Below are 26,977 nucleotides of genomic sequence, written 5' to 3'. Positions count from 1 at the left end.
TATAACCTCAGGAAATCGCAAAACACAGCGCAGCGCCCCCGCTCGTGAACCGTTATTGTGGGGCTTTAGGAAAACGTACCCAGCAAATGTTATTCAAGAAATGACCAGGTTATTAGCCAGGACTTCTGTACAGTGGTGCACACCGCTGGGACAACACAAAGGGCGGGATTCTATCTTGTGTATATATTATTTGCAATCTGTTTCCCGGTGTGTACTGGCTGAGTGGTGTAAAGTTCAACCAACGTCAGCAAACTCCTTGCAATTCGCCTTTTCTGTGATTTTGAGATCAAAGCATTTTTGCTAAGGAAAATTTCCGTACAACAGCAGACGCCTTTTGCAACAACCGCACTCAATTTTACTGTCATATACGATACGTTGCAGTTCCGCGACACCACAAAGACCAGCTTTCGTAAAGATTTGAACGATGTCGGAGGAGGCAAGTTATATGTCTTCGAGGCATGGCGTGTTACAGCATCTATCACATGCTAGAAATCGGCCCAAAACACCTTTAAGTTTGTGCGACATCTCGTAGATGTAAAACGGGACGTTTTGGAGGCAGGAAGACGAATCGTAGCAGTGAAACGTGCTGGACGCCCCGTTGATGCCGCTCACAAGTGTACATGGAACTCACATCATGCCACGTTTGCAGCTCGTAATAATTTTTCTGGAATACATCATGCCACAAAATAAAGCGCAATGTGGAACACTCTATGCTCACGCTGGATTTTTTGCATTTAGAAATTAGAGTCTGATTTTTTTTATATGCAACAAGTTTAAAATGCCTCGTTCATAACGAATTCACAAAATCTATAAAATCACACAACATGCAGGATAGAAAACACTTTATTTTGGTGATCTTGGAATCAATATTGTCGACTTAGTCATAAGTCCTGCTAGGCAGAGTCAATAAATTATGCGATTCTCATATTTCAGGAATAAAACATTAAAATGAACGTTCCGGGCATCTGCTGCTCGCTCAATTGTAGCTCACACTACAGCTTTGGGAATGCATTTATTGAATTCATCTATATTTTCTTCGCTGCACAGGAACCCTGTAGTGCAAACATAGCTGCTGCTCGTTTAAATATGGGACAAATTCTTGCTTTATCTATATATAGGTTCATAAACATTGGTGACGCTTACTGTAGGCAAACTAAGCCTATCGTAATATTAAACTCGCAAAAATATATTGCAGTACAAATTCTGATCATTTGTGCTGTGGGTTTATTCAAAGAAACATCTCATTTCAGTTTATCCAGCTAACCTTTCACTGCATTTAAAATTTGTGCAGATAGGAAAACGCCATGTGTGAAATCAAAGACTTCTCACCAGAATTCACACAGACTGATATGGAATTCACGGCTATCAACTTTGACGCATCGATTACTTCACTTTGCCTATATTTCCACCCCGACCAAAATTTTCTTCCTCTTATTGGCCAGAAACCATCAAAGCCCTACCTCCTTCTTACCATTTCCCTTTTTGGAACCTCCATTACGGTCTCATGCGCACCTATTAGGATATTAGGGAACTCCGTTATTCACAAAATTGGCCTGCAATATGGGTAGACCAACTAACAGTCAATACAAAACCATTGCACCCAATGCCCCGCCTCTTTAATAAATATGGCAGCATTAGCCACACTGAATCTCAAACTCGGGCACGGGCGGTTGCAGACAACACCTTCTCGTGCGGCACCCACTTTTTGAGCATAAGTACACAACACTGGTGTAGGCTTCGTACTTTATACCAAGCCACCTTTGGCATCATTACAGGCCTTCCGTAACTTTCCCGTCCGTTCACTGGCACGCTGCTATATCTCTCCCTATATTGGAAATATTTTTGAAAACTTAAAGACATTATCCATCTTCAAACAACCCCTTACACACCAAGGAAGTCCGATCATTGCTTGCAACCTTCCACAGCCTCCACAGCCGCCAACAATACCAACTTCTCTCACCTTGGCATTGCCAACCATCGTGCAATTCAGTCCTGTGTCAACACATGCGTCAAAGCTCTCCCCGAACCCGCATCAATAGAATGGCTGCACTTAAAAGACCCAAAGCAGCCGAAGAAGCTCATATATTTACTTATGCCTGCATCACTCCATTCGTTGTAAGCACAGCGTTGACGTCCCTCGATCTACTATGCATGAATCGATCCCATGTGCATTAATTAAATCCCACAAGCTACTATGGCAAAAGTTGAACGTTATAAGATTACCCACGCTTTCGATTTGGTCATGCACGATAATGCGGAATCATCATGGACCCAAACCCGCATCCTAAATATTTCTTTTCAGGCATCAAACACCATCAAGAATGCCACCAGAACAAACCCACTTGCCCGCAATAATATTCACCACTAACCAAACTGCATCGGAATGGCTCACACGCTCGTTTCTATTAGACACTGGGTACTGAGGTCACCTGTTCACTGGGGAATCATGCAGTTGATGCTACTGCGCCCGAGAGTTTGAGTGCACATAGCTCCGCCATTTTCGCCACACCAACACCTTCCTTCGATGCCCCCCTTTCACCAGCTGTGCAAATATACCGCTAAAAAAGCAAAGACACTATGCCTAAAAGCCATTACCCCACCTGGGTTTACCGCTGCTCTCTTTACACTTCCAAGAACTGCTTAGGTATTCAAGTACCGATCACGTGCCAGCCATTCTCCCTAAACCATTTGTAAATGGTACCCGCTTACCACCACACGACACTGCCTCCAGTGCGGTTCCCTGCAATAGCTGACTGCACTGCCTGATTTGGTTTTTCCCAAAATAGATTGTTGCAAATTCTCTCCCCCCCCCCAAGAATCCCTAGATATCCATCAAGTATAATTTCGTGGATACTCCGTTTTTAACCTAATTGAGCTTTTCAGACTCCGACCAATATTCCTCGAGCAGTATACAATGACTGGTCGGCTCCCTGCCTCCTACAGCGACACCAGGAAGGCTGCTATCTTACCTCACCCCTAAACCCCCTTGCTTCAACAGGACTTCATCCTTTTAGTTTTCACTCAGTCATACAGCTAATTTATCCGTTTTACTTGTTCCCAAAAGAAAATATCTACAGCTAAAATTCGGCCCATTTATGGCTAATTAAGTGATAAAAAAGTGTAAGCATTTTAAGGCTTCAAAAAAGAAACATTTTTCTCGTAATAAATATTTGAAGTGAACCAAATGTTTACTGTACACCGTTTTTAAATTTGAATCATTTTAAAAAGACTCGTTTAGAAAGTGACAATGTAGTTTCAAAATGGCCAATGCTGTTATACAGGATGCTTTCTGTTTTAGAAATATTGATTACCAGTAAATGGCCAGTAGTTGTAGATGTTTCACGTATGTCCCCTTTAGGTTTAGTGTAGTTTTGGAACAAAATTACTTAAAAGTGTGATTAAAATTGAAGCCAGCATAACATATGCTGCCTTCGTGCAAGAGCGATATATGTGATACCTTGTCATCATTCAAAAGAGCTTTTCAGGTGTCATAGAGTTTGTAATAAAGAGGGGAGACTATATTTGCAAAGCAGATTCAAGAAGTAAAGCTTTTTTACCCGTGAACAAAATAAAGATGTCTAGCAACCGCACTTGTTGTTCTTCAGCGTTTGCCTTGTTGGCTATTAACAACAAGGACGTCGTACTAAGCTGCATTGCGTAAATTTTCTGAACTCTTTTCTCTGTTTTTTTTTTTTTTTCAAACTTATTTCTTGTCGACTTTTTTTGGTTCGGTTGCTGTACTCTTCATGTCGGCGACTGGGAACAGTTGTGTCGCATATCTCTGTAGAATGTGCTTCTTGGGTATATCTATTCCTTTCTGCTGATCCTGCGGTGATCGGAAACCGCTAACGGATTTATTGAACCTGGCCATCAGAGGATGTGCCCCCTTATTTCTGTCGAGTATCTAATGGTTTTCTTTTCTTTTTACGTGTTCCTTTGTAAGTGGCGCTGTGCTTGCTACACTCCGCACGAGAGTGTTCTAAATTTCAGTACATCAGATATCCCCTTTTTAACTCATTAACGTGTGCATAATAGGAAGCAATCGATACCGCCTCTCTCTCCGCTTTTCCAAAGTGTCACCCCCTCCGCTCACACCACTCTGTCCCCTTCCCCCACACACTTACAATCGTTCGAATAGCCCAGCCCCTCCTCATCCCCCCCCCCCCCCCCGCCGAGCACCCGAGTTCACGTCAAATTACGCTCGCTCTTGCTTGAAAATTTTTGAACCATTCACGAACTATAGATTAGACAATGTACATCTAGCGCTTCCGATCAGTTGCAAAGTGAACCGACAGAATTATTTTAGATCACGTAAATACAGCGCATAAAAATCTACTCTCATAGCAGTTTAGGAGGGGAGGTTGATAACAGGATTACCTTCACTACAAACAACGTGTTGAACAGGAATTTTGGGCGGGTCGGTATAAGTTCGCTTTCAAGCCTTTCCGCTTTGGTTCGGGATTTAGTTCCGGAGCACCACTCAGTTAGGTTCGAACCGTTTGAAATGGGTTCGGAGAGAAAACGCTGGAGCGCTTTTTTGGTTATTTTTATGTGCTGTGTTTTTGCATTTCTGTTGCGTCAGTATAAAAACGAACCGATAAGGTGGGCTTCTTTGTGCTAATGTTTTTATTTGATCTTTTTAACTGTGAAATCCACTGCAAAACGTTTTTCATTGGTGGGTCAACGATTACAACCATAACTTCAGATATTGTCGTTTTGCCGTGCGTACTTCAGGGACGGTGACATCACCGTTTCGAAATCAGAATGTGATGCTGGGGAACCGACACCCCTTTCTTGAAAGAGAAACTCTGAGAATTGAAATCTGAGCTCGGCTCGCATTCAAATCAAAATCGGAATGATCATGGCTCCTACTCGCCGTCGAAGGCCACGCGCGGTCAGCCATCCGAAAGTATCCGCTGGGTGGAAGGAGTAGTTTCAGCAGGCCGCGCAACGCACAGAAATGAAGCGTTGCGAAATAATGATGGCCAATAGAGATACAAAAGGGATCGAACATTGATACAACAACCTGGTTTGCTGCTGACAGCAGCAAGTGAGGCAGCGGCGGGCCTGCGCAAGCCGCGATTGAGTCATGCTTTGATACAATGGAGAGGCAACGGTGCGCTGGGCTAACTTTGGGAGCCGTAGCAAACGCACGAACAGAATAAAAAAAGTCTAGAAACGCGGTGCGAATAGAACAGCAACCGTTGCACCCACATTCGCACGCGTGCCGCATGATCACTCATCCCTTAGGAGTACAGACGAAGAGGAAGAAGTCGGTTGGGGCTGCCGGTTATCCTGGCTTCCCCGCAATTTCTTCGCTTTTTGTGCCATTTCCAGCCTTCAACCCCTTCCCGCCTTTGCGCTGCCTCCTGTTAATCACCCGGAGACGCCCAGGCGGTGGAAACACCGCATCAAACGAATCGCTGAGGCCGGCGAGCGTACCCTGCTGCTCGGCAGAGTGCCACCAGTTCCTGCGCTCTATGACGCCGTAATGGACGCTATTGACCAGAGCATGCCAACTCCACCGGGAAAGAACGAGCCTGCTTCAGCTGCGTCGTGCGGCACAGCGAGCCATACAGAATCCGACAGTCTACCAGCCTCCAAAAACCGTGCTGTCGCCCATGCTCCAGACGATCCTGTAGCTCCTGAGGACAACGTGCGGGAAATCGACCAGTCCTTCACACCTGTCTCGTACAAGAAAAAGCGAACAACGGGGATCCCCTTCGTGTTCAAACCGGAACAAAGGGGGTGCTGTTTCTGGGGAGCCAAACCTAACGTTGTCGCAGCGGAGGTGTGACAGCGGCGCAATAAAACGTTTTGACTGCTCGCCTCAATAATGATGGCAGCCTGATTGCCACGTGTCATCGCTTACTGCGGTCGATTATGTTCTCCCGCTATCAACCCTCGCTGGAGAGGTGGTTGAAGCTGAGTTCCGCAGACATACTTGGTGACCCACGGGAGGATTCAAGGCATTCTTCTAGAATACACGGATGAGGAGCTTGGTGGCTACCTACAATGACCAAAGAGTGCTATCTGCTCGCAGGCAATTTTCTTTCTCACGTACCTAGAAAAATGTCATTGTTGAAACTCGCCGGCGATCCGTCAATCGAGAGTTCAGGTCTGGCACGCCACTACGTGCACGAGTGGGCCTTGGCTTCTGCAGCGTCCCCGTAACAGAATACATGAGTAGAGCCACCCAGTGTTTCAAATGTGAGAGGCATGAACACACCGCCAAAAATTGCAGATGGCCAGTACGCTGTAAGATATGTGCAGGGGGGTGGGCCATCGCATCTTAAACATAACTGTAAAGGTAAGTGTCTATGCAACACTGTTGCTTTTTATAGGTAACATCCCTGCGAATAGCTGTCTCGTGGGTTCACAATCATAAGTAATCAAAACTTACTGCATCGATAACGGGAAGCGGATCATCTGGTATATGTCGCCAAATCACTCCTGCCCTCAGCTCCCGGCCGCACATATCCCGCCCGCATCGCCACTCACTGTTTGGAGCAGTCTGTTTTTTTTTTCTACGTTACCGAGAAGACTGTTGCCGCTCAGTCACTATACACAGTCACTGCTACTAACAGTAATATTGATTGCGAACTTGGAGACGCAACTAAATAACCTTGGCATCTGGTGAAGCCCCAATCACAGAATAAAATAGGAAACAATACCTAACAGTCACTTTGGTTAACCGTGAGCGGATGCGGTTTTGCCGGTTCGGTAAAAATCAAGGCGGACTGCTCCTACCGTGGTTTCAATACGGGCGTAGCATAAAGTAGCCGAAAAAAATGGAGGAGAATAATTTGGTAATGTTTACTATTCCATTCAATATACCATACGTAACTATACTGCGCTATTATGCTTAGTAGCGCAGCAATGGCGGAGAGGTAGAACATGCGCCTCGCGTGCAGAAGGACCGTGGTTTGAACACTGGTGCCGTATAATTCCCACCTAATTAAAAAAAAAAATCCGCGTGTTGATGGAATTGCATATAGAGGCTTGGTGTTCGGCCTGATCTCGGTGACTATTGCCCATGACGCACTCCCACACGAGAGCAGGATTGGAATCTCGGGCGTAGTAATCACCCCAATCTCCCTTCAATACGCCAGTTAATCTGCGGCGCTCAGTCTCCAGTTGCTGCTAAGGAACTGTTCATGGCGACGTTCAGAACTGCTACTCAGCAGAAGGTGCTAAGAATCACTGGATAAGGCAGGCTACCATTGGAACCTGAAAGTGCCAACAGTTAACAAGAGAACTTTATCTAGCGAGGTGAGTCTCGACGTGTTGTAAGGGGAATTGGAGAGCATTAAATGGAATGTAATTGGGGATCAAGAGGTTAGAAGGAGAGGTGAAGCATTCACAGTGGCAAAAAAAAGGCACTTTCTATGTTACCAAAGTCTAGTGGAAAGAAGAGAACCGGGAGGACGATTTCTAGTGAACAAAAGCATAGCTTTCAAGAGAGACGACTAACGAAAGTTTAGGAGATAGTTGGGCTTAATAAGATGCATATAATCAAGGTGGTACGGGGCTACGTACCTACATCAAGCCACGACGGCTAGCTACTTCAGAGCCTGATGCATATGTGGAATCAGCAATGGCTCAACCTAAAGAAACAGAATTCTGTAGTTATGGTAAATTTCAATGTTAAACCAGGCAAGAATCAGGCTGCATATCCAGCGGTTGAGAACTATAGTTCGGGTTATAGAAATAGCACAGGGGACTTACTTTTACAGTTCGTGGAACAGTATAATCTGCGCACTAGGCATACCTTCTTCGGCAAACAGGAGAGCCGGACGTGGACGTGGATGACTCCGAATGTGGAGCATAAAAATGATTAGACTTTATACTATGTGATAACCCTGACGTCATGCAAGATGTGCAAGTGGTCGGAGGGTTGACGTGTAGTGGCCACAGTATGGGGGAGATGACGAATTAGGCTAGATTCGAGAAGCGACCATAACAAACTAGTACGAAAGAACTGGATCAATGAGCTAACAGTAAGAAGCAAGGCTGAAGAATTTAGGATCGCGCTGCAGAAGCGATATTCAGCTCTAATATAGGCAACAGAGTTTACGACATAAGATGCTAGCGATAATCGTACACGCATTATAACGGAGTTTGCAGTAGAAGTCGCGGGTACGATCGCTAGAAAGGGTAATGGTAAACGTTTCGAGGACACTGAAGGTGTAATTACGAAACGGCCAAGCATCACACTATCTGCCCAAGCAGAAAAAATAGAACAGGTGGAGCTTTGGAAGGTAATCAATTCGCTTAAGGCAGCTGACATACAGAAGTATATGTTGAGCATTGAGCACGCTGTAAAGAATGCACGCTGAGCACGCTGTAAATGGAGGTAGCCTGAAATCATTGAAGATGCGTCTGGACATGGGGAAAATTCAGATGCAAGAACGTAAAGACAAGCAACGCAATGTCATCACAAAGAGGGATAGAATAGTTATAGTAGTCGGGGAGTTCTATAGAGATCCGTACAGTAACCGCGGCATGTAAAAAAATATCCCACATAAAAGCAGTTCAGAAGAGATCGTGATCCCACTAGTAGCGACAGAATAAGTAAAGAAGGCTTTGCAAGAAATGCAATGGGATAAAACATCTGGTCACGATCATATAACAGCAGTCCTCTAGAAGCACGGCAGCCAAATCCCACTACAAAAACTAGCAAACCTGTTTACGCAATGAATAATGACGGCGAGCGTACGATAATCTTCGAAGAACGCGAACATCATCCTAATCCCTAAAAAAGGTGAAATGAAGGACTTGAAAAAATTACAGGCCGATCAGCTTAATGTCAGTCGTCTCCGAGGTACTTACCCAGGCAGTAGCTAACAGAATTTCTTCTACCTTATATTTCAGTTACCGTTTTGAACAAGCAGTGTTTTGCAAAGGCTACGAAAGAAGGAACCCTATCCACAGGATCAATCAGGTTATAGAAAAATGTGCAGAGTATACCAAACCCCTATATATAGCCTTCATGAATTATGAGAAAGCACTTGACTCTCTCAACACTTCAGCAGTCATTGAGGCATCGCAGAATGAGGGTGCTGACGAGCATTACGAAATAATATTATAGGCTATTTACAATATGTCCGCAGCTATCATTTTCCTGCATATGGAGAACAGTAAACATCTATAAGGAAGGTCGTAAGACAAGGAAATACAATCCCTGCCGTGTTCTTCATAGCATGTTCAAAAGAGGAATTCAAAACTTTGCATAGGGAGCCTGTGGGCGTAAGGGTTGACGAACAATGCCTTCGTAACCGAAGATTTTCTGATGATGTTCCCTGGCTAATCAACTCAGGGTGCGAAATAAAAAGCATGATTACAGCACAGGAGAAGCAGAGTGGAATCATAGGCCTGAAAATAAAATGTAGAAAACTAAAGCATAGCTTAATAACCCCGGGAGAGCACAGCGGTTTGAGATAGGTGGCGAGGCAGTGGAAGTGGTAAACGAATATATGTACTTAGTCAATTCAGTCACCCCGGATCCCAACCATAACACAGAGCTGATTAAAAGAGAAAGTATAGCGTGGAGTGCATTCGGCAGCCATACGAAGATAATAATCGGCAGCCTACTATTGTCGCCGAAAAAGAAAGTCGATGACAGCTTAATCATACGGGTACTGACCTACGGGCAGAAACTTGGAAACTGAGAGGTTTCAAACGAATTCATGATTGAAATAAACTAAACATGATTGAAAGAAATTGAGGGCCACTCATGGAACAATAGAACGGAACACGATGGGTGTATTTAAGGGACAAGAAGAGAGTGGACTGGGTCCGGGAACAAACGCCTGTTAAGGATATATTAGTAGACATTGAGCGGAGGAAATGGCCTTGGGCAGAAAAATCCGAATGCAATATAACCGTAAGTCATTAACGGTAACAGAGTGGATTAATTGGGTAGGCAAGCGCGACACAGCGCGGCAGAAAGATATATGGTCAGATGAGATCAAAAAGTTTGCTGGGATAAATTGGTCGCTGTTAGCGCACAACCGGGGTAATCAGACATCCTTGGAACGGGAGTTTGTCCCTCAGTGGGCGTAGATTGGCTGATCGGGATGATGAGGACAATACCCTTGCCTCATTCTTTTCCCGCCTGCGTCTATGAGAACCGTCAGTAATATATTCACTGAAGATGATCCGTTCATCAGAGTGTCGCACAAAGCATTCTTCTATTCCTGTACGCACGCGTGGACACACCAGCAGAGCAGCAGAAATTCAGGCACTGTGGTGAAATCCCCGAACCTCTACCCAGCACGCCACAGCTTCAGTCAACTAGAATATCGGTGTGCACGCTCCAAGAAAACCACCGCTTATAAAGCTGAAAAAGCGGAGCCAGTACTTTTTTACATCCGCATAAATTTGCAAGAGAAAATAAGAAATATTCTTCACTTATAAAACCTTTTATACCTAAGTTCTTTTCCTCTATAAAATAGGAATGGCAGCGATACCTGAGCAAGAGTGTCTGTTGTGATTTTAGCTTTCGAAGCCCGCCTTGGCCGTAATGTGATGTTAATGTGCGACCGGATGGTGACTTTTTTGGTTTCTTGGTGGTGAGGGCCTGTGCCCGCTTGGGGTCCGCTAAGTGAATGTTTAATTTTGTGGCCACACGTTCATAGCGCATTTTGCACGGCTTCCGCCATCTCTGCACAATATCATTTTGGGTCTATATTTCTTGAAGCAGTACGGGGCCACCCTTGACTACCGCAACGGAGAAAGTTACGTTGACTGGACAGCGCTACCTGCCTTGTGGAAGGCTCTTCTTCCGATAAACGTATCTTCTCCGTATTGCGTTACACAATCATACCAGCGAGGTGATGAGAATTTTTTTTTGTTCTTTGCCCAGGAGTTGGCGTTGCTGGCTTTGAATCCTTGCTACTGGCTTTGAATCCTTGAATCCTGAATCCTTGCTGGCCTTGAATCCTCGGTCGAGCCACTTCTGAATTGTGCTAAAAAAGACATTCTGGTTCCATGGTCAGTTGTTTCGCTACTCCAAGGACTCACCCTACTGTGGACAGTTAACTTAAGTGCTGAACCCTTCGTTCTTCACCGTGGCCTGAAGCTTACCGAATTCTCCGAATACTCGTCTTCGTCAGCGGTGGTTTTGACAGAGACCTTGGATTCTTTTTCTAATAGTTTCCCCGTTGTCCTTTTAATAGGTTGGAGAATATCGTGAAGGAATCCCTTGTCCGATAAAAATGTAAAAGTTCTCACGCAGAACTCAAGGGTGTTGAATTCCACCCGCCAACTTCAACACCCCTCTGTAGCGAACACACCGACCTACCATTCAATTATAAGTGGAACAGCGCCGCCCGTACGGCAATATTCTTATCGCGTCTCTCCTTCTGAGCGGCGAGTCACTAACGAACTGGTGCACGAGATGATGGTCAAGGGCGTTAATAGAGAATCATGAAATCCTTGGGCGGCGCCGGTGATTTTGGTCAAAAACAAAGATGGGTCATGGCGCATATGCGTCGACTAGCGGCGCCTTAACGAACTTACTAAGAAGAACGCATATCCACTAAACCGTATAGACGATGCAATGGACTGTGTTCAGTCGGCTTCGTTCTTCTCCGCAGTAGTCTTACGATCAGGCAACTCGAGAATTCCTGTGCACCCCAACGATAAAAAAAGACAGCATTTGTCACGTTCAATGCACTTAAAATTTATAAATGGCTTTTGGACTCCGTAACGCCCTGCTCAGTTTAGGCACTTTATGTACACATTACGTCATGGACTTAAATGGTAAGTGTGCTTGTGCTACCTCGATTATATCGTGACATTCGGTGGCACTTTTCAAAAGCACAAAACTCGCTTGGCCACTGTTTTGGACTGTTTGGATGAGGCTGATGTCGGACCAGACCCGCAAAAGATTTTAGCTGTCGATAGCACAACTACACTTCACTAGTCAAGACGGCAAATTCGCGCATCTAGGAAGATAGGTTGCGGAGGTTGCATCTAGGAAGATAGGTTGCAACGGGGGGGGGGGGGGGGGGGACTTTTTTGTACGCTAGATCGACGATGTCGACAACTTCCGTCGGTTTGACACTGCCCACACATTCACTATTGAAGAGCAACTGTGGCAGAAGCTAGGATTAGTTACGAGAATGGCGGTTCTGTCGTGCTAAACTATGACCTTGGCGAAGGGCCACAGAAGACATCATCTGCGGTCGACACGAATTGAGGGCGCGAGCAGTACGTTTATCTCGGTGTGAAAATAACAGGATAGAGCCACAAGGACGGCAGCGGATGATCGAACATTTATATTCTGGAGACGAAGTTTTTGAACGACCACGGCCTCCGTTTAACGATGAGAACTGCGTTGGACAACGGAGCACATCGCTGTGTCGAGAGAAGAAATTACTTGAAGAATAACTTGATGTGCCGGTGGTTAGAGTATCCTCAACTGGAATATATACAGTAGTACGTTAATGCGTATCGGAGATAGAGGAGCTATGAAGTAGCCGTGCGCGCTGAAACTCCAAAGTTGTGGTGTCGACTTCCCTAAGCGACATCCTCAGATAGCGTCTTTGATAGGAATGCCTGCCACAGACCCCGTTGGTGCGAGAGCAGCGACGGCTTCATCGTAAGAAGCGTTTAAAACTGGACACAGAAGAGAAGACACACACACTCTTCTGTGTGCCCTTTTAATCGCTTCTTACGACAAATCAAAACGAACTAGCGCAACTGTCAATTTCAGCGACGGCTTATTCAGGGACATCAACAAAACTTCATTTCGATGCCAACGTAGTACTTGCAGCTTGAACAGGGACGCACAGTTTCCCGCGCTTCTGAAAGTAGGACAGTGCTACATAGTTGACGGACAGCATCACCCTAGGGATGGCGAAGGACGGATGATAATGTGCGCTGTGCCAGAAGTGGCGGACTCGAGCAGGTAACTATTGGGCGCCTGAAATAAATGCTGCACAGAACCGTAACTTTTCTCTACATTTGAGCGCGATACCACCCTGCTTGTACGCCACCAGCTAGGAAGTGTTCACAACGCCTTAAAAAGCTGTTCAGGCTCTAGCGTGGTGTGCGCCACAAAATTGTATCCAAGTATGCCGCGCCAATTGACGCACTATAATGAATTACTGTGATCAGAGTCTAGGCTAAGCCTATCCTGGTCCCTTCAACACGTCAGTATAAGGCGTGGAAACCGCATAGTGAAAAATCTTTGTAGTGGCGACATCGGGATCCTAAGTCGCTCCAGTGTTGGCGTACGTAAGAAAAGCGGGGACGATAGCTTATTGAGCTTCACAAGAGGATATTTCCCTAGCCTGGTCCCCGAGGACACTCCGAAGGGCTGGGGAAGGCGATGAGCGTGCGTGTTCAGCACACAGTACCGGAGAAACTGCGAGTCAACTTCTCTGGTATCTTTTGCGGATTTGCTGGAGACAGCATTTCCTGATGAATCAGTAGTCAAGCTCGGCTTATGCGCCCGTGTGCACCGAGTTAAGGCTCGATCCTTCTACATCTGGCGGAAGCTTTGGAAAATACTAAAAAGTTCTCACATACTTTGCATTTTTCCTCCAACCGAACCAGAAAAACGTCTTTATCTGGGCTCTAAATGGTAATATTCATTTACTAGCTTTCGTTCATACTGGTGTTTACGCTTTCGCCGAAGTAAACAGTACTTTCAATGCACTTTGTGAAATGTTCTCCTGTAGGCTGTGCATGCTGGTGCAAACAATGTTTTCTGGAACATTGCGCTCACCGCATCTCCAAAGCACGTCTAGCAAGGTACGTTTAGGCCGAGCATTATTTAAAATCAGATTTATGGTTCCCCAATCACCAAGGAACTGCTCCCGTCAGAAAAAAAGGAACACTGTTGAGTGTTCTCTGGTCGCCGCAAGTGTGGGTCTGCAACCGCCCGTAAAGTGCAATACAAACTTACACGTCATGTTGAGGTGTTCGGCTACGTCGCGTCTGGTCCGGAAGGTGGACAGGGGCGGAGCATATCACGCTTGGAATGGACGATGAAGATTGGTGTTTTTGCTTGTGACATATTCTCGAGAGTACAGTTGCGGAGCGCCTTGCTGGTATCATAGAATCACCGCACCCGAAAGCCACAACTGTTAAAGGAGGTTGTCGGGTCTTTGGAAGACACTTCAGGAAGTATTCCTTAAGAGTGAGTTCTGGAGCCCCGAGGGGCTAAGCGCAGAATCGAGCAAGCTCTATGTCAGGTAAAAAGTTGTTTTTGGGGTGGTTGACATTCCTTTATTTATGGCGCATACCCAGTGAGTGAATTAGCCAATCAACTGAACACAGTGAATTTAAGAAACACATTCTCAGGTACGAGACACTTAGTAGAAATAATACAGAAAGGCAGATAACCGTTTTGAATGGAGAAACGACAGAAAAAATATTCAAGGTGAGAGTAACCAATCCAAATCGTAATGCGAATCTTTTAGAATATTTAATGAAGCGCACGAAGGCCGAGCCAACATCCGGACGGCAGAACCGCGTTTCGCAATCTCTGAACGATAGAGGAGTATGTTCACTGTCACTGAAGGTGTTCCCCGGATGTCCAGGACACAAATAGGGGAATTTCAGTGAGATGAGGCCGCAGTACTGTTCGAAAGGTGCACAGAAAGGGAGTGTTTTTAGGGGAAGAAAAGGCTTAGAATGCAGAAAAAGAATCTGGGTTCACGATTCCAGGTAATATTGATAACACCAACTTTCGTAGTGCCAAGACAAGTTCCCAAGACTTCAGAATAAAATTTGGGAATAAACGTAAACCTACGAAGCGAAAGGACCCGTTTTAAAAACGGAAAATTACGCACGCACGGGAGTTTTCTTCTGGTATGGAGTAATCTGTATATATTATGCCAACTGGCTGCATTAAGGCCGAGAGATCTCAGAAGAGGCAGGCTGGAAGTTGATGGAGAGACGCGTTTTCTCAAGTCAGCAAATAAACTTATTGATCGTGGCACCTAATCGAGAAATAAAGCTGGGTAATATAGTGTTGGGCGGACAAAACGATCTGTGCAACAAGTGCGCGCAAAAAGCAGCCGCTTCAGCAGCAAACATAAAGTGCGGCCTTTTAACCCCAAAGCTTTAGGCGGTAAGACAGGTTTTCACAGTAAGTAGCGGAACCTATTTAGCAGAGGAGGAATGTGCGAAGAACCTGGCGTTCCAAAAGTACCAGATTACGTAGCTTGTTAGCCGTAGACCAATCAAATAACATTCCGGCCAAACTCTAAAATGTGGCCAAGCTAACCTATATTCTGTATATCATAAGGAGAAACTTTCTGCGCGTACCCTTCGTTCTATAACTGAGACTCGTCCACACGCGAACAGCGTGTTTGCGTTTAGGCTGTACGACGGCGTCATGTTGGTTTGAGTCAAGCTCACTGGCGTATACCGAAATACTTCAAAGAGAGAACAGGAGGACTGACGCAGGGTCAGTAACTGAGAGTGAAATAACACTGGCACAGATCGGGAAAACTCCTGAGAATTTATGGACAATAAAAAAAACAAATACTGTACAGCCAGGAATCAATAATATCCACCTAGGACTGCAGCAATCCTATAATCGATTGAATATCAAATGCTGATGCAATAAAAGGATTATTGTCGGGATGGGCGTGTGCATAGACACAAGAAATCACTTGAATAGTACCTAAGAGGGTCCAGGGTTGGCTGAGCTAAGCCTCAGCCCATTTTTCTACCTGGTAATGGGATAGATAGCATCTAGGAATGACAGCCATAAGAACCTAGGTGTGCAAGCCTAAATGCCTTAATAAAAAATAACATTTTTCTTCATTGTACCTCCAAATCACGAACCCACTGTGTGTTTATTGATTGTAGGGTTTAACGTGCCGACGCAGCGCAGGCGACGATGCGTGCCGTAGTGGAAGGCTCCGGAGTAATTTCTACCACCTGGGGATCTTTGACATGCTCCGAAATCTCGTACACGCGGGCGTTTTTGCTTTTCGCTTCCATCAGAAAAGCGGCCACCGCCGCAGGGAATCCAACACGCGACCTCTTGCTCAGCAGCCCAAAGTCTTAGCCCCTGAGTCACAGCGGCTGCTGAACACATTGTGTATATATATATCCTTTGTTGTGCAGTGGCTTTTTAATTTTAAAAAGAGACCAGGTTAGCGCTAGAGCTTTCATCAAGGAATTTGCGTAGCTAATTCCGATTTCAGCCCTAATGAGGATGGCTTGTACGTAGTTAGCCTCGTTTAACTCCAAATATGTTCGACATCCATGGCAAATATTCTTGCAGAACAAGCATTTAAATGTTCATGACAGGATAACTGTTGAAACGCTCGCCGCACTGTGATGATGTCATCTGCAATCATAATGATAAAACCTGCTTGCATACTTCGTGAAGTGGCAAAACAGCGCAGAGTATAGCGAGTACAGTTTCAGCGTAACTAGGGAACATTTCGCTGACAAGTCTCATGCGTGCAACAGTTGGGTGATCCACGGCGTTGTTTTTTGGGGATCCTAAGGAAGTAAAGAATATAACCACTCATAGAGGCACGTCTACTCCATAAAACCTATTTAAACTCGTTGCTATTGTTTTTTCGTGTCTGCCTTTCCACACATAGTTAAAATTGGGTGTTTGTGTTGTCGGTATTTGTATGTCTGTGTGAGCGTTTGCTCTTGTTTCTGTGTGTTTATAAGTGGCTGTGGAGTGTGCACTCGTAATTGTATTGGTGGTTTTGTTCTAATGTGAACAACGAGCACCTCGAACTTCATTTACACATGTACTCATGTTATGAAATATTTACATATTATACAGCTCTACTATGAAAGACTGTATTCTTTGCATTTTCTCACATTTATCCTTTCTTTGACAGTTGAATCCTTCTCCTTACTCAACACTCCTAACTTTCGATTTGCTCTAGGTCAACGTTATCCACCAAGATGCCTGCGGCCGGTCCAATACTCATTTAAAAACAACGCTGTTATGTGGTCGTTTGACCCTAGTACAGACACGTGCACGAAAAATCCCCAAGGACAGCCGGAAGATAACGGAAACAATTTTCCAACCTGCACGAAATGTATTTCTTTTTGTGCGCGTAAGTAACTAAGTCGGCACTTAGGCGCGATATTGATAGTGTTTTTTATCCCCCTATTTTGAGCACAAAAATAGCACTATGCCACACTGTTGGCTGCTAACCAGGGATGAGTTCTTTGTCATGATCTTCTCCCGCGGTAATACAACTTTCCACGCTACAGCAGACAAGTGTTGCTTGTGTGTTGGGGGGGATATCGGATATAATAATGCAAAAGGTCTTGTTCCATTGCTATTCGGGCTTCCCCGACTGCTTATGGTTAACGGCAATTCCCGGTAGCCACCCGAAAGGTGGCTCCAGTAATCATAGAAAATTTGGTTCGCAGTCTTGCAGTATGCATTTTCTGGCTAAGGAGACCGGTCTTTTCATTTCTTTTTCTTCGGCTGTACAACATCCAATAGGTGCAGGTTTGTTTTCAGGTAAATCAGTTTCTTCTATTGCATAAAACTGTATATAGGTTAAATTCAGCCCAGCGGGCTTTGCTGCTATGTCTTGGCTCTTATCTTAACAGCGTGGTGGCAATATATAAAGACTACACCCGAACAACTTTTGTTTAAGCGTTTATTCACAGCTTCAAAGAGCGTACGCTATGTAAACGTTAAATCTTCTACACAAACTTGCAAATAGAGTAAATACTGGCAAATATTTGCCCGTAACTTTCCAACAGGTCAAGCAAGAAAGGTAGAAGGCATAGCACGTGATTTCTTTCCTAATTTTTCTTTTGTGACAATCGGCGTCCAGTAATTTTTTTAATAAAATTGCAAAGGTAGTGTAATTTTAAATGCTGAAAAGGAACTCTAGCGTTGAAAAAAACTCTAAAGTGTAGGACACGAAAAAGAATTGATTATGAGAAATCTCTATGTTTCGTTTTTTGGTACAGATTTCGGGTTGGTGCAGTGTAACTTTGTCAAAACAGAAAAGGTTCTGATTTACAGACGTTCGTTTAAACAAGTTAAGGTATGTCTAGTGTACTCAAGTTACAAGGAAAGCGATTGTTCAGCAAATAAGGAACAATAATTTTCGAACATTCGTACAGAATAATGAGGTACCACCGACTTCAGTTCAGTAAAGTATATCACAGCGTTTCAATTATTCCTTAATGGTTAGCAGAAATAGGCTCGGCCCAATTGAAGCAGCATTCCAGAAAGAATTGTATTTTTTTTTGCCTAATTGAATGTTGTGTTCTTAATGGGAATTCGGACATGCTGAATGACACAACATAGATTGTAATAACCTTCATTTCACATTGCATCTTCCCCTGGTTTTTTTGCATAGGTTGTTTGTCTGTGCTGGCGGAATATAAAAGCCTCATGGTCATTCTAATACTGCTTTGTCATAAAAAGAGTAACCAGGACAGACAAAACTTTTGAGCACTTCTGAGGGAGCAGTAGCTTTAAATGGTATGCAGAAACATTGACTTTCTCAACCAACTGACAGAAAACCCCTCCCACACCGAAATGTATTACTGTGAGGGAATATTCGCACCTCCTTGCTCTTTGTGAGGAGAGCAATCATTGTTCCTCTAGAAATCAAAAGCAAATGAAACGATCATTTTAGGATGTTAATTTATAATTTTGTGCAATGAAGACCCCGAATGAGCCCAGGATAAAAACTACCGAAAGGACAGTTCTTGCTCATTTCCACACATGGGCATATTCAACTGTACTTGTTTAACACACAAAACTCCAGCACTATTTCTTGATTTTATCTTGCACAGATACCCCGTGGTGGATTTTAATGAAAGTGTATAAGGCAAAATGCTTGACGCTTGTTTGTGAACTTCAACGCAAGTACCTTCAAATCACGGGTTATAGCGTTCGTAATTACGCTACCCCCCCCCCCAAAAAAAAAAAAAAAAACACCGAGGAGCATAACGCTCTACAGTTCGACATAATCATAGTACGTTGCAATAAGCACGTTTTCTGCACACATCTACTAGTTAAGCTTTTGAAAAGCAAAGTGAACATGTGAAACATTTCGCATTCCTGCAACCCACCACAGCAGATCACTCCTCACAAAAGTTCTCAAATTCCTGAACTATGCGCTCTCCTTTTAACCAATATAAAATTACACTTGCATCACTTGGGCGCAATACTATAAAACCTCTTGCTCTTTGTATACATTCTCCATATTTTGTTGATTCTCTGCATGCAGTTTCTTGATCTTTTCTAATATTTTTAACCTCTGCCTCTAATTTTTAATAACCGTGGCTTGAGTTCAATGCATACAAACGAAATCATTCGTGTTTGTTATTATTGCTGTTATGATGCCCACGGTTGTACTGTTTCTTAAGTAATGCGCCAAGTTTCACCTCCGTATGTCAGCACTGGCAGGAGGCACTGTTGTTTTATCATTTATTGACCGGAGTAGCATAGTATTAGTATTTAGAAATCCTTGCTCCCCGACCCATACCTATTCTGCGAGGGATTGCACTCTCGTGGATTGGGTAAGCGTTATCATTCTAACTGAGGTGGCTATATTTTTTATTTTTTTTGTCATTTTTTCCTAAGCTGAATGAGGCATTTTAGGAATACTTATTTGTCATTCTTTGTATTCATTCCTATTTATGTTTAACCCCACTTTGCTATCTTCCTGTCTCACTCCCATTAGAATGGAACATTTACCGCTTTGCTTGTGTAGGATTATGCTGCCCGTGAATTCCTTAAAATTTTTATAGATTTCTTCGATTCCGTGGTCTCTTAGTGGTTGTGAAACGGGTGCGGTCCGTACGTGATCAAACGCTTTATCGCAATCTATATATCAGGAAAAAGCGTAAGTTTACTCTTAGGATTTTTCTTTCCTTTGACTGACGACATGAAAGTGATTCATGGTTGAATACCCTTTCCAAAACTTTGCCTGCTTGCTCTCTGAGCTGACAGGAATGTAGGATGTCCCCGATGCAACAAACTATAGCTTTGGTAAACAGGGTGTAAACGTCTGATTGTAGCTAGGTGCGGCTGTAATCCGTTAGGTCCTTGTGATTTCCCTTTATTTGAACATTAATTTCATTTTTTTCAGGCTGTTGCCACTTGCTGAGTCTTTACGCATTCCGAAAACAGTGCAGAAAGCTTTTACAGTAGAATATGTTTTCTCTGCTTCCAAAGATATACGGTTATGCTGTCGGCAACTGCAGCTTTTCCTATCTTTATACCTGAGAGCATTTCCAACTTCCGCTTCAGTTATTAGTGCGACATCGCAATTTCAGTTTTGTACTCTAAACAGCTTCTCCTGCTCTAAGGTCGCTGGCATAGAGCCTGGTGTAGAATTGTCGTGCTACTTTTATTACCTTGTTCAAATTGTGCGTAGTGTTACCCTTCTCATCTGTAAGTGTGTACATCCGGTTGCTTTCAATTTCCCCCTATTTGCAAAGTTCCTTCAATAGGTGCCATTGTTGCAGAGTTCACGTGGAGCGCCTTCCCCAGAGTTCGTGGATTCACGTACGTCCGATCTTCTCATTCAGGAGGCCTCACTCTTGAACTCTGCCTGCCATGGTTGCGTGCTCCTCCATCCTCCCAAGTAATCAAACACCCCCGTCCCTAGCTTTGCTGTGCTCCCTGGTTCTGATGGCACGCAGGTCATGGAAAAACTTCGCACTTTGCGGGTATTCTCCGGGCGGACATAACCGAACCTGGCAGCATAACTGCTGGTGTCTAGCAATCCTCCCAAAAGAATATAATGTGTTGTTTTCTTTCACGCTGATCACCATGAATGCTATCCAACTCGCCAATTTCGCCACTTTATTATAAGTGTGCTTATTGATTCGTGGCGTATGGCAGAACAAAGACAGGACGAGTTTCGGAAGCTGAATTTCCAGATTCTCAACTTTCACAGCTTCTTAAGGGACCTGGAAAAACACAAAGAGTACTCGTACACGATAAGTCGCGCGAAGGTTTCACTGATGGTGCAAATTTCTGAGGCACATTTGAGGCATGGTTCGGCACCAGGAAGATTTTGCTTGTACCTCAACACAAGCAGGGGCCTCCCAGAGGTGTAACTTCTCAGTCAGTGTTGTACGGAACAGCGTTCCTGCGACTCGTTTGTTTTTAAAGGAACGGAGCAATGCCACCGTTCCATTAAGAGACTGTGAATGTGAAAATCTTCGGCAGAAATCTGTCTGGTTGGGTTAAACTTGAAGAGGCTAATACACCAACCAAGGGCGTTTATTCAAACCGGTCCCAACGTTTCAGAACCAACTCAGCTTCTTCATTTGTGGTGACTGTGTACGACAAGAAGCAGCGGTTACATAAGGTGTCTTCATTTCCTTTTTTCTTACTGGAATCTTGCCCTTCTGCGTCGGAGGCCGTGGGCGTAGATAGTGAGAAGGGCTCCGAGGGATCTATTCAGGCCTTGCCGGTTCCCTTGTATGTACCAGGACTCAAGGAGTAATCTTTGTGAATAATGGGTTTCGGTGGCAATCATCTGCGCGCCGTCAAAGTTAATCCTGTGGTCAGCGTTCGATTCCTGTCACCCTAATTCCCACAAATCATCTGCAGTCTCAGCTCTCTTACTTATAGCCAGAACTATATGCTCACCAGAGGAGGACCGGGAGAAAGACGAAGAAGCCGTAATTTTTTACTTGAAAAAAATGGATACACGAGCAACTTCACACGACGCGTCAAACGCCATCTCCCTCAATCAGGCTGCAAAGAAGAAAATTTCTCTGCATCGAACCCGCCGGTCAACTACCTTCTTCTGTCTCCGCCGTCTACCCCCACCCTCTCCGCACGCCGACTCACGCGTATTTCCGTACCCTAAGTTAACGGAATGCGTGAAACATTTTTCCACATTCTTCGCAAGGAAGGCATTGTAATCTCCTACAAGCCAGTGTTAACTTTTGGATGGGTCATACCTCGGCCTAAAGAGTGGCCGCCAAAAGAAAAAGCTCAAGGGGTCGTCTACAACATTGCTTGCTCACAATGCCCCGCTAGTTCTTTTGGGGAGACCAGGAACTTCACGGAATGCCTCCACCAACACAAAAACGACATTGGCAAGTCCGACAGTTAGCGGAGTTCATTGGCCGAGCCCTGCGAAAAAGCTACCCACAGGATTAACTTTGATGGCGCGCATGTGATTGGCAGAGAAACCCATTACTCACGAAGATTACTCCTTGAGTCCTGGCACATACAAGGGAACCGGCAAGGCCTGTATAGATCCCTCGGATCCCTTCCCACCATCTACGCCCAAGGCTTCCGACGCTCAAGGGCAAGATTCCAGCAAAAAAAGAAAATGAAGACACCCTAAATAACCGCTGCTTCTTGTCGTACACAGTCACCCCTGATGAAGGAGCCGAGTTGGCTCCGAAATGTTGGGACCGCGTTGAATACAGTCCCCTGATTGGTGTATTTGCCTCTTCAAATAATGGACTGTGGAACTGCAACGGTACATGGCTAGGTTTTGGAAGAAAGGGAAGAAACGGCGTTCCTTCTACAAACGTTACATCGCTAGGCATTGGCTGTTTTTTGATGCAAAGGCTCCAGTAGAAAAATAAGCAAGTCACCACTGTGTTTTTTTTTCTATAAGCTGGCCAAGTTCCCGCCATTCAGCGGAGCGTGCTTCCTCGAAAGTCAAAGGCTGAAGAAAGCAGAAGCGGGCCGAAGCTTGGGCTTGCTTTCATACCGGTTGAGCTTACGCGGCCTTCGACGGGTGAATAGCGCAGTCGCGAGAAATATTTTCACCTTTCACCATTTGTATGGGGAGGCCAAGGTGCGCGTCTGGCCGATAGAATTATTCTCTGCCGGGGAAAGGTTTCTAAGTCCGAGCGGAGCTGCAGGTACCTCTCGAAAACACCGTTTATTGACAGGGGTAATTACCGAATTAGTCGCGCGAGGTGCAGTTCCGTTGTTATCGAGGGAGTTGCTCTCGCTGTGAGGGCATTCGAAAGGTCACCTGGATTGCACAGTCACCGAGTCACCGCGAACTGTTCGAGATCTCTGGTTTGAAGCCCTCAAAGGAAAGTGCAAGCTCGTTGTGGCCAGTTCCTTAATCCCATGGTTTAAGCTATCGTGAAACCCAGGCAGTTCTATGCGAGAGAAGGCGACCGACGCCATAAAGACCGAGCTGGCTGCGGTGACCGAGCCATACAGCGCAGATTTTGCACCTCGTCCTCGCCCGAGGATGTCTTTTTGTTTGGGCAGCACGCCCTTCCAACAGAGCCGCAGGATGAGGTGTCGCGGTACCTGCTGGTACCAGTTGACTACCCGCTGTGGCAGATAAAATTGTTAGAGGGGCTGAACAAACTTTTCTTCAAGTACAACTCGTCAGTACCCTCATGAGCTTCCGTGGAACGGCTCTTCAACGTGCCCACGAAATTTTAACGAAAAAAACGAAAAAACGGGTTCGTCTGTCTGATTCCAACATCGAGATGACACTCTTGCTGAGTTCAAACAAGAGAGTCTGCTTAGCTGCGACCATGTATTCGGGATTTTTTTTCCACTAATAGCTTTCACGTTTCTTCATTCATTTTACATTTTCTTCTCTTCTGCCATATCATGTAACTTTGTTGTGGATAACTTTTTTCTGCTTGAACAGCCAAAGAATCTGTCCTGTGTCCTGTGGCCTGTACCAGGGCACGTGTTTTCTTGTTTTTTCATGTCTTTTTATTTACAATTGTTTCTTTTACTTTATATCTTGTACTTTGTGTCCGACTATAGCATTTAAAGCGAAAACGTTCTTTTGTGCACGTGATTAGGTTCCGTGTTATTTGGTGCTTTTTGCTTATGCATATTTATAACTACTGCAACAGATTTGTTCGTCGCGTCCCCACACTTGGCTATCGGTGGTTGTTTGCTTTATCTACTACTCTGAGTGTATTCGGCATACTTTGTAATTCTTGTGGGTAATTTCAAGTGTGACTACGCTGTTGGCTTTTTTTCTTATTATTGCCGTGCGACCTAAACTTGGCTTGCGAACTTCGTAGTCATTACTTGCATGGCTGTATTTTGTACCTCGCAAATTTGACTTGTATGATCCGCAAAGATTCACTTTTGTGACCGAAATAAATTCTCTGCAAAGGGGCAGGTAATTTATTTTAAACAAACTGTAATATTGAATCAACATTCATTAAATGGCATGGGTGTTTTTTTACATGCAAGACTTTTAATTACGTTGCGGCATGCGAGTAACTTTCTAGAATATCTGAAGCGCTGTAGCCTTACCGCGCATTAGTAAGACGGAAGTGGAAAGTGATATATGTGTAGCACCCATAATAAAGCGTACAAAAATCGCTTTTAGACACGTCAGGAGTTGCCTCGGCTACCTGAAAAAAAATTATGTAGAAGCGTTTCTTTATCATATTTGTATCTCCAGGTAAATTGGGGATAAGGTTTACGAAACCATTATTTAATAAAAACGACATGTAATATTAATGTAATGACACGTTCGAATGTTGGAAGTTGAACTGGAACGTGTTCATTTCGCAACAACAGAACTTGTAATGAGAACTTTGTTCCAAACTTTGAAGGAACAAGGAACGATCTTTCGTTCCTGTTTTAGAGGAACGTGTATAACACTGCTCTCAGACAAAGGATGTGGCGAAAGCAGTACTCACCTTAATAAATGGTGCTTCCTTCGAAGCAGTTGGTTCGTCCTTGTCGTTGGAAGAGAGGATGAGCACTACAGCGACCGTACATTTGGAAATTCGTCGGTAAACCAGGCCGCGTGATGTAGCAGAAAAACCACGTTCGACCAAGCAAACTGCCCCGTGGCACTGCCGAAGCGATGACGATACCATCTCAGACTCGAATGCGACAGCACCGAAGCCCATGAAGCCGTGGGGCACGGACAACGCTCTGATCACGACAATGGTTAAATAACCTAGCAGTGGTTTCGCGTGCAAGAACAGAGAGGCATTAACTTGAACACCACCGTTACCAAACGAGTGGCTCGGCAGCAAACCTCAAAACGTGCAAATAAGGACACGTGAAAATGAAACGTCCATTCCACCACAAGAAGTAAGCAAAACGAGCTCGGCGGCATTGATTCGAACGCAACTGCAAAACATTCAGGCAACAGGCAGAACGCCACATTGGAAGCGAACAGCAAAAGAAAAGGGGACCACTGACCATAAGATTGACGCTGCAGACGGAGTACGATTTATCCATAAACACTCGAGGACTACTTTTGCTACCTTATTCACAAGACAGCCCGGTTCGAGGGAAACAGCATGCACCGTCATTTCCAAGAAGATAGTAAGAAGAAGGTATCGTGCCACGAAGAAGCGTAGATGGAGGATAAAGCAGGGTGTATCTGCCACGTGTCATTTTTCAAAGGAATTGACATTGGACTACCCATGTACGTTGAAACCTGGACTAACCTGTTCTGGATTTCCCAAGAACTAGCGTCATTCTCGGGGATGGGCATATGATGCGGAATTAGGGAAAAGGAAGAGGACAAAGGCGGCGAACCGCCTGCGGTCAGCATCAGGAGAGAGGAGAAAGAAGCGAAATAAACTCGGTTCTGCTCAGCCATGGAGTCGTGTCCGTGTCCCGTTCTCTAGCAGCCAGTTGATATGAAGGAATGTCGTTTGTTTTACTTCTCTTAATTCATTGCGACCGCTCCGCTAATTCAGTCAGATCCGTCGTATGTGACACTTTCATGTTTTTTGTTTGAAAATAATTGATTGGTTTTATTAGTTTTCCAGTATTGTCCCTACAAGTTGCCCGTCCCCTAACTGCTGCTGATTCAGTGAGTGCCGATGTTATATTGTCATTTTTCCTGCCTAAAAGGACACGCTCTCCTGGTTCAAAAGTGAGAATTGGTTTTGAAGTGCTCTTTTAAACTCCTGCGATGTGGTTGTCCCTGGCAATGTGCTGTTTTGTTTTCAGTTTTCACAAGTTTTTTGTCTTCTCTTACTAAATTTAGCCTTAGTTTGCAACTAACGAACCAATTATCGCTGCTCCGAATCAGAATTAGCTTCTTTATATCTTGCACAATAACGGGGTTCTTACTTCAGCTGAACTCAATTTTGTATGTGGTTTTGCCTTCTGGGCTTTACCATGTCTATTTCCTGGTCTGTCGTTTGTAGAAGAATGTGTTCATCAACCGGGGCTGATTTCTATCGGCAAATCCCGCAAGTGTATGTCCTCGACGGTTGCGATTGTCGGTTCCGAACTTTCTCACTGACATGTCATTCATTTCGCTCTACCCGACTTCTGCGTTAAAGCCTCCTATCACAATCTTGGACTGCGTTGTTGTATTCTTTATTAATTATTCTACGTTCACGTAGAACATATCTACGGCTTCATTATCATAGCTGGTGGTTGCACATAGGGCTATACTATTTGTTACTTATATCCCTTGTTTAGCTTTATCACATAGGCCGCGACTTTCTCGCTAATGCAGGAAAACGCATTCACGTTTCCGCTGGTTTTCTTATAAATATCTTACCAGCTGTTCTTTCATCTCTTGGGGCCCACTGTACCATACAATATGCCCTATAATGAACGCCATGAAGAATTGCTAAGATTTATAACTTCAGCAAGCCCTATATAATCCCGCTTAATATCCCATATCTCCTTTGGTAGTACAGCCCTCACTAGACAAAGTGTGCGTTAAACGTTGCCAGGGTGAATTTCCAAAGGTGGCTTGTCCACACCCAGACATTCTTGGAACGCTCTGCTCCGTCGCTGTATTGACGGCGGCCGTCGGCAGGTCATCTACAGAGGATTGAGATTGGTGGAGCTGGTGGAGTCGTGTTTTAGCCCAGTCGCATGGCAGGCACATGCGAAAGCTGCGAAGGTCTCGCCAGACGAGAGGCCAACCACCCGGGATTTCTGAGGGGAGCATTCATTGGCCAAGAAGAATTGGGTTTGTTGGCTGTCACGGGGCTGCTATGGCTAAGCGTGAGCTTGCTAACGTCTTCTAGGTGGGGCAGCCTGCGCACAATGTCATTTTGAATCAAAAGTGCCATACGTTACGTTTTGTGA

General features: G+C 44.7%; 1 long non-coding RNA gene across 1 annotated transcript in view; it reads left to right on the top strand.

Annotated features, from left to right (window-relative positions):
• Positions 1-26,977, top strand: part of LOC144149412 (uncharacterized) — a 43,765-nt gene that overhangs the window by 11,481 nt on the left and 5,307 nt on the right. Inside the window, exon 2 of the long non-coding RNA XR_013318299.1 lies at positions 16,884-17,057. This is a non-coding gene — a long non-coding RNA (uncharacterized LOC144149412). The remainder of the gene's footprint in view (positions 1-16,883; positions 17,058-26,977) is intronic.

Source organism: Haemaphysalis longicornis, unplaced genomic scaffold (genome assembly GCF_048455015.1).
Source record: "Haemaphysalis longicornis isolate Haplotype H1 unplaced genomic scaffold, Haemaphysalis longicornis Haplotype H1 scaffold_8, whole genome shotgun sequence".
Taxonomy (NCBI): domain Eukaryota; kingdom Metazoa; phylum Arthropoda; class Arachnida; order Ixodida; family Ixodidae; genus Haemaphysalis; species Haemaphysalis longicornis.
Note: the sequence above shows the minus strand (reverse complement) of the source record. Positions and strands in the feature narration are given on the sequence as shown.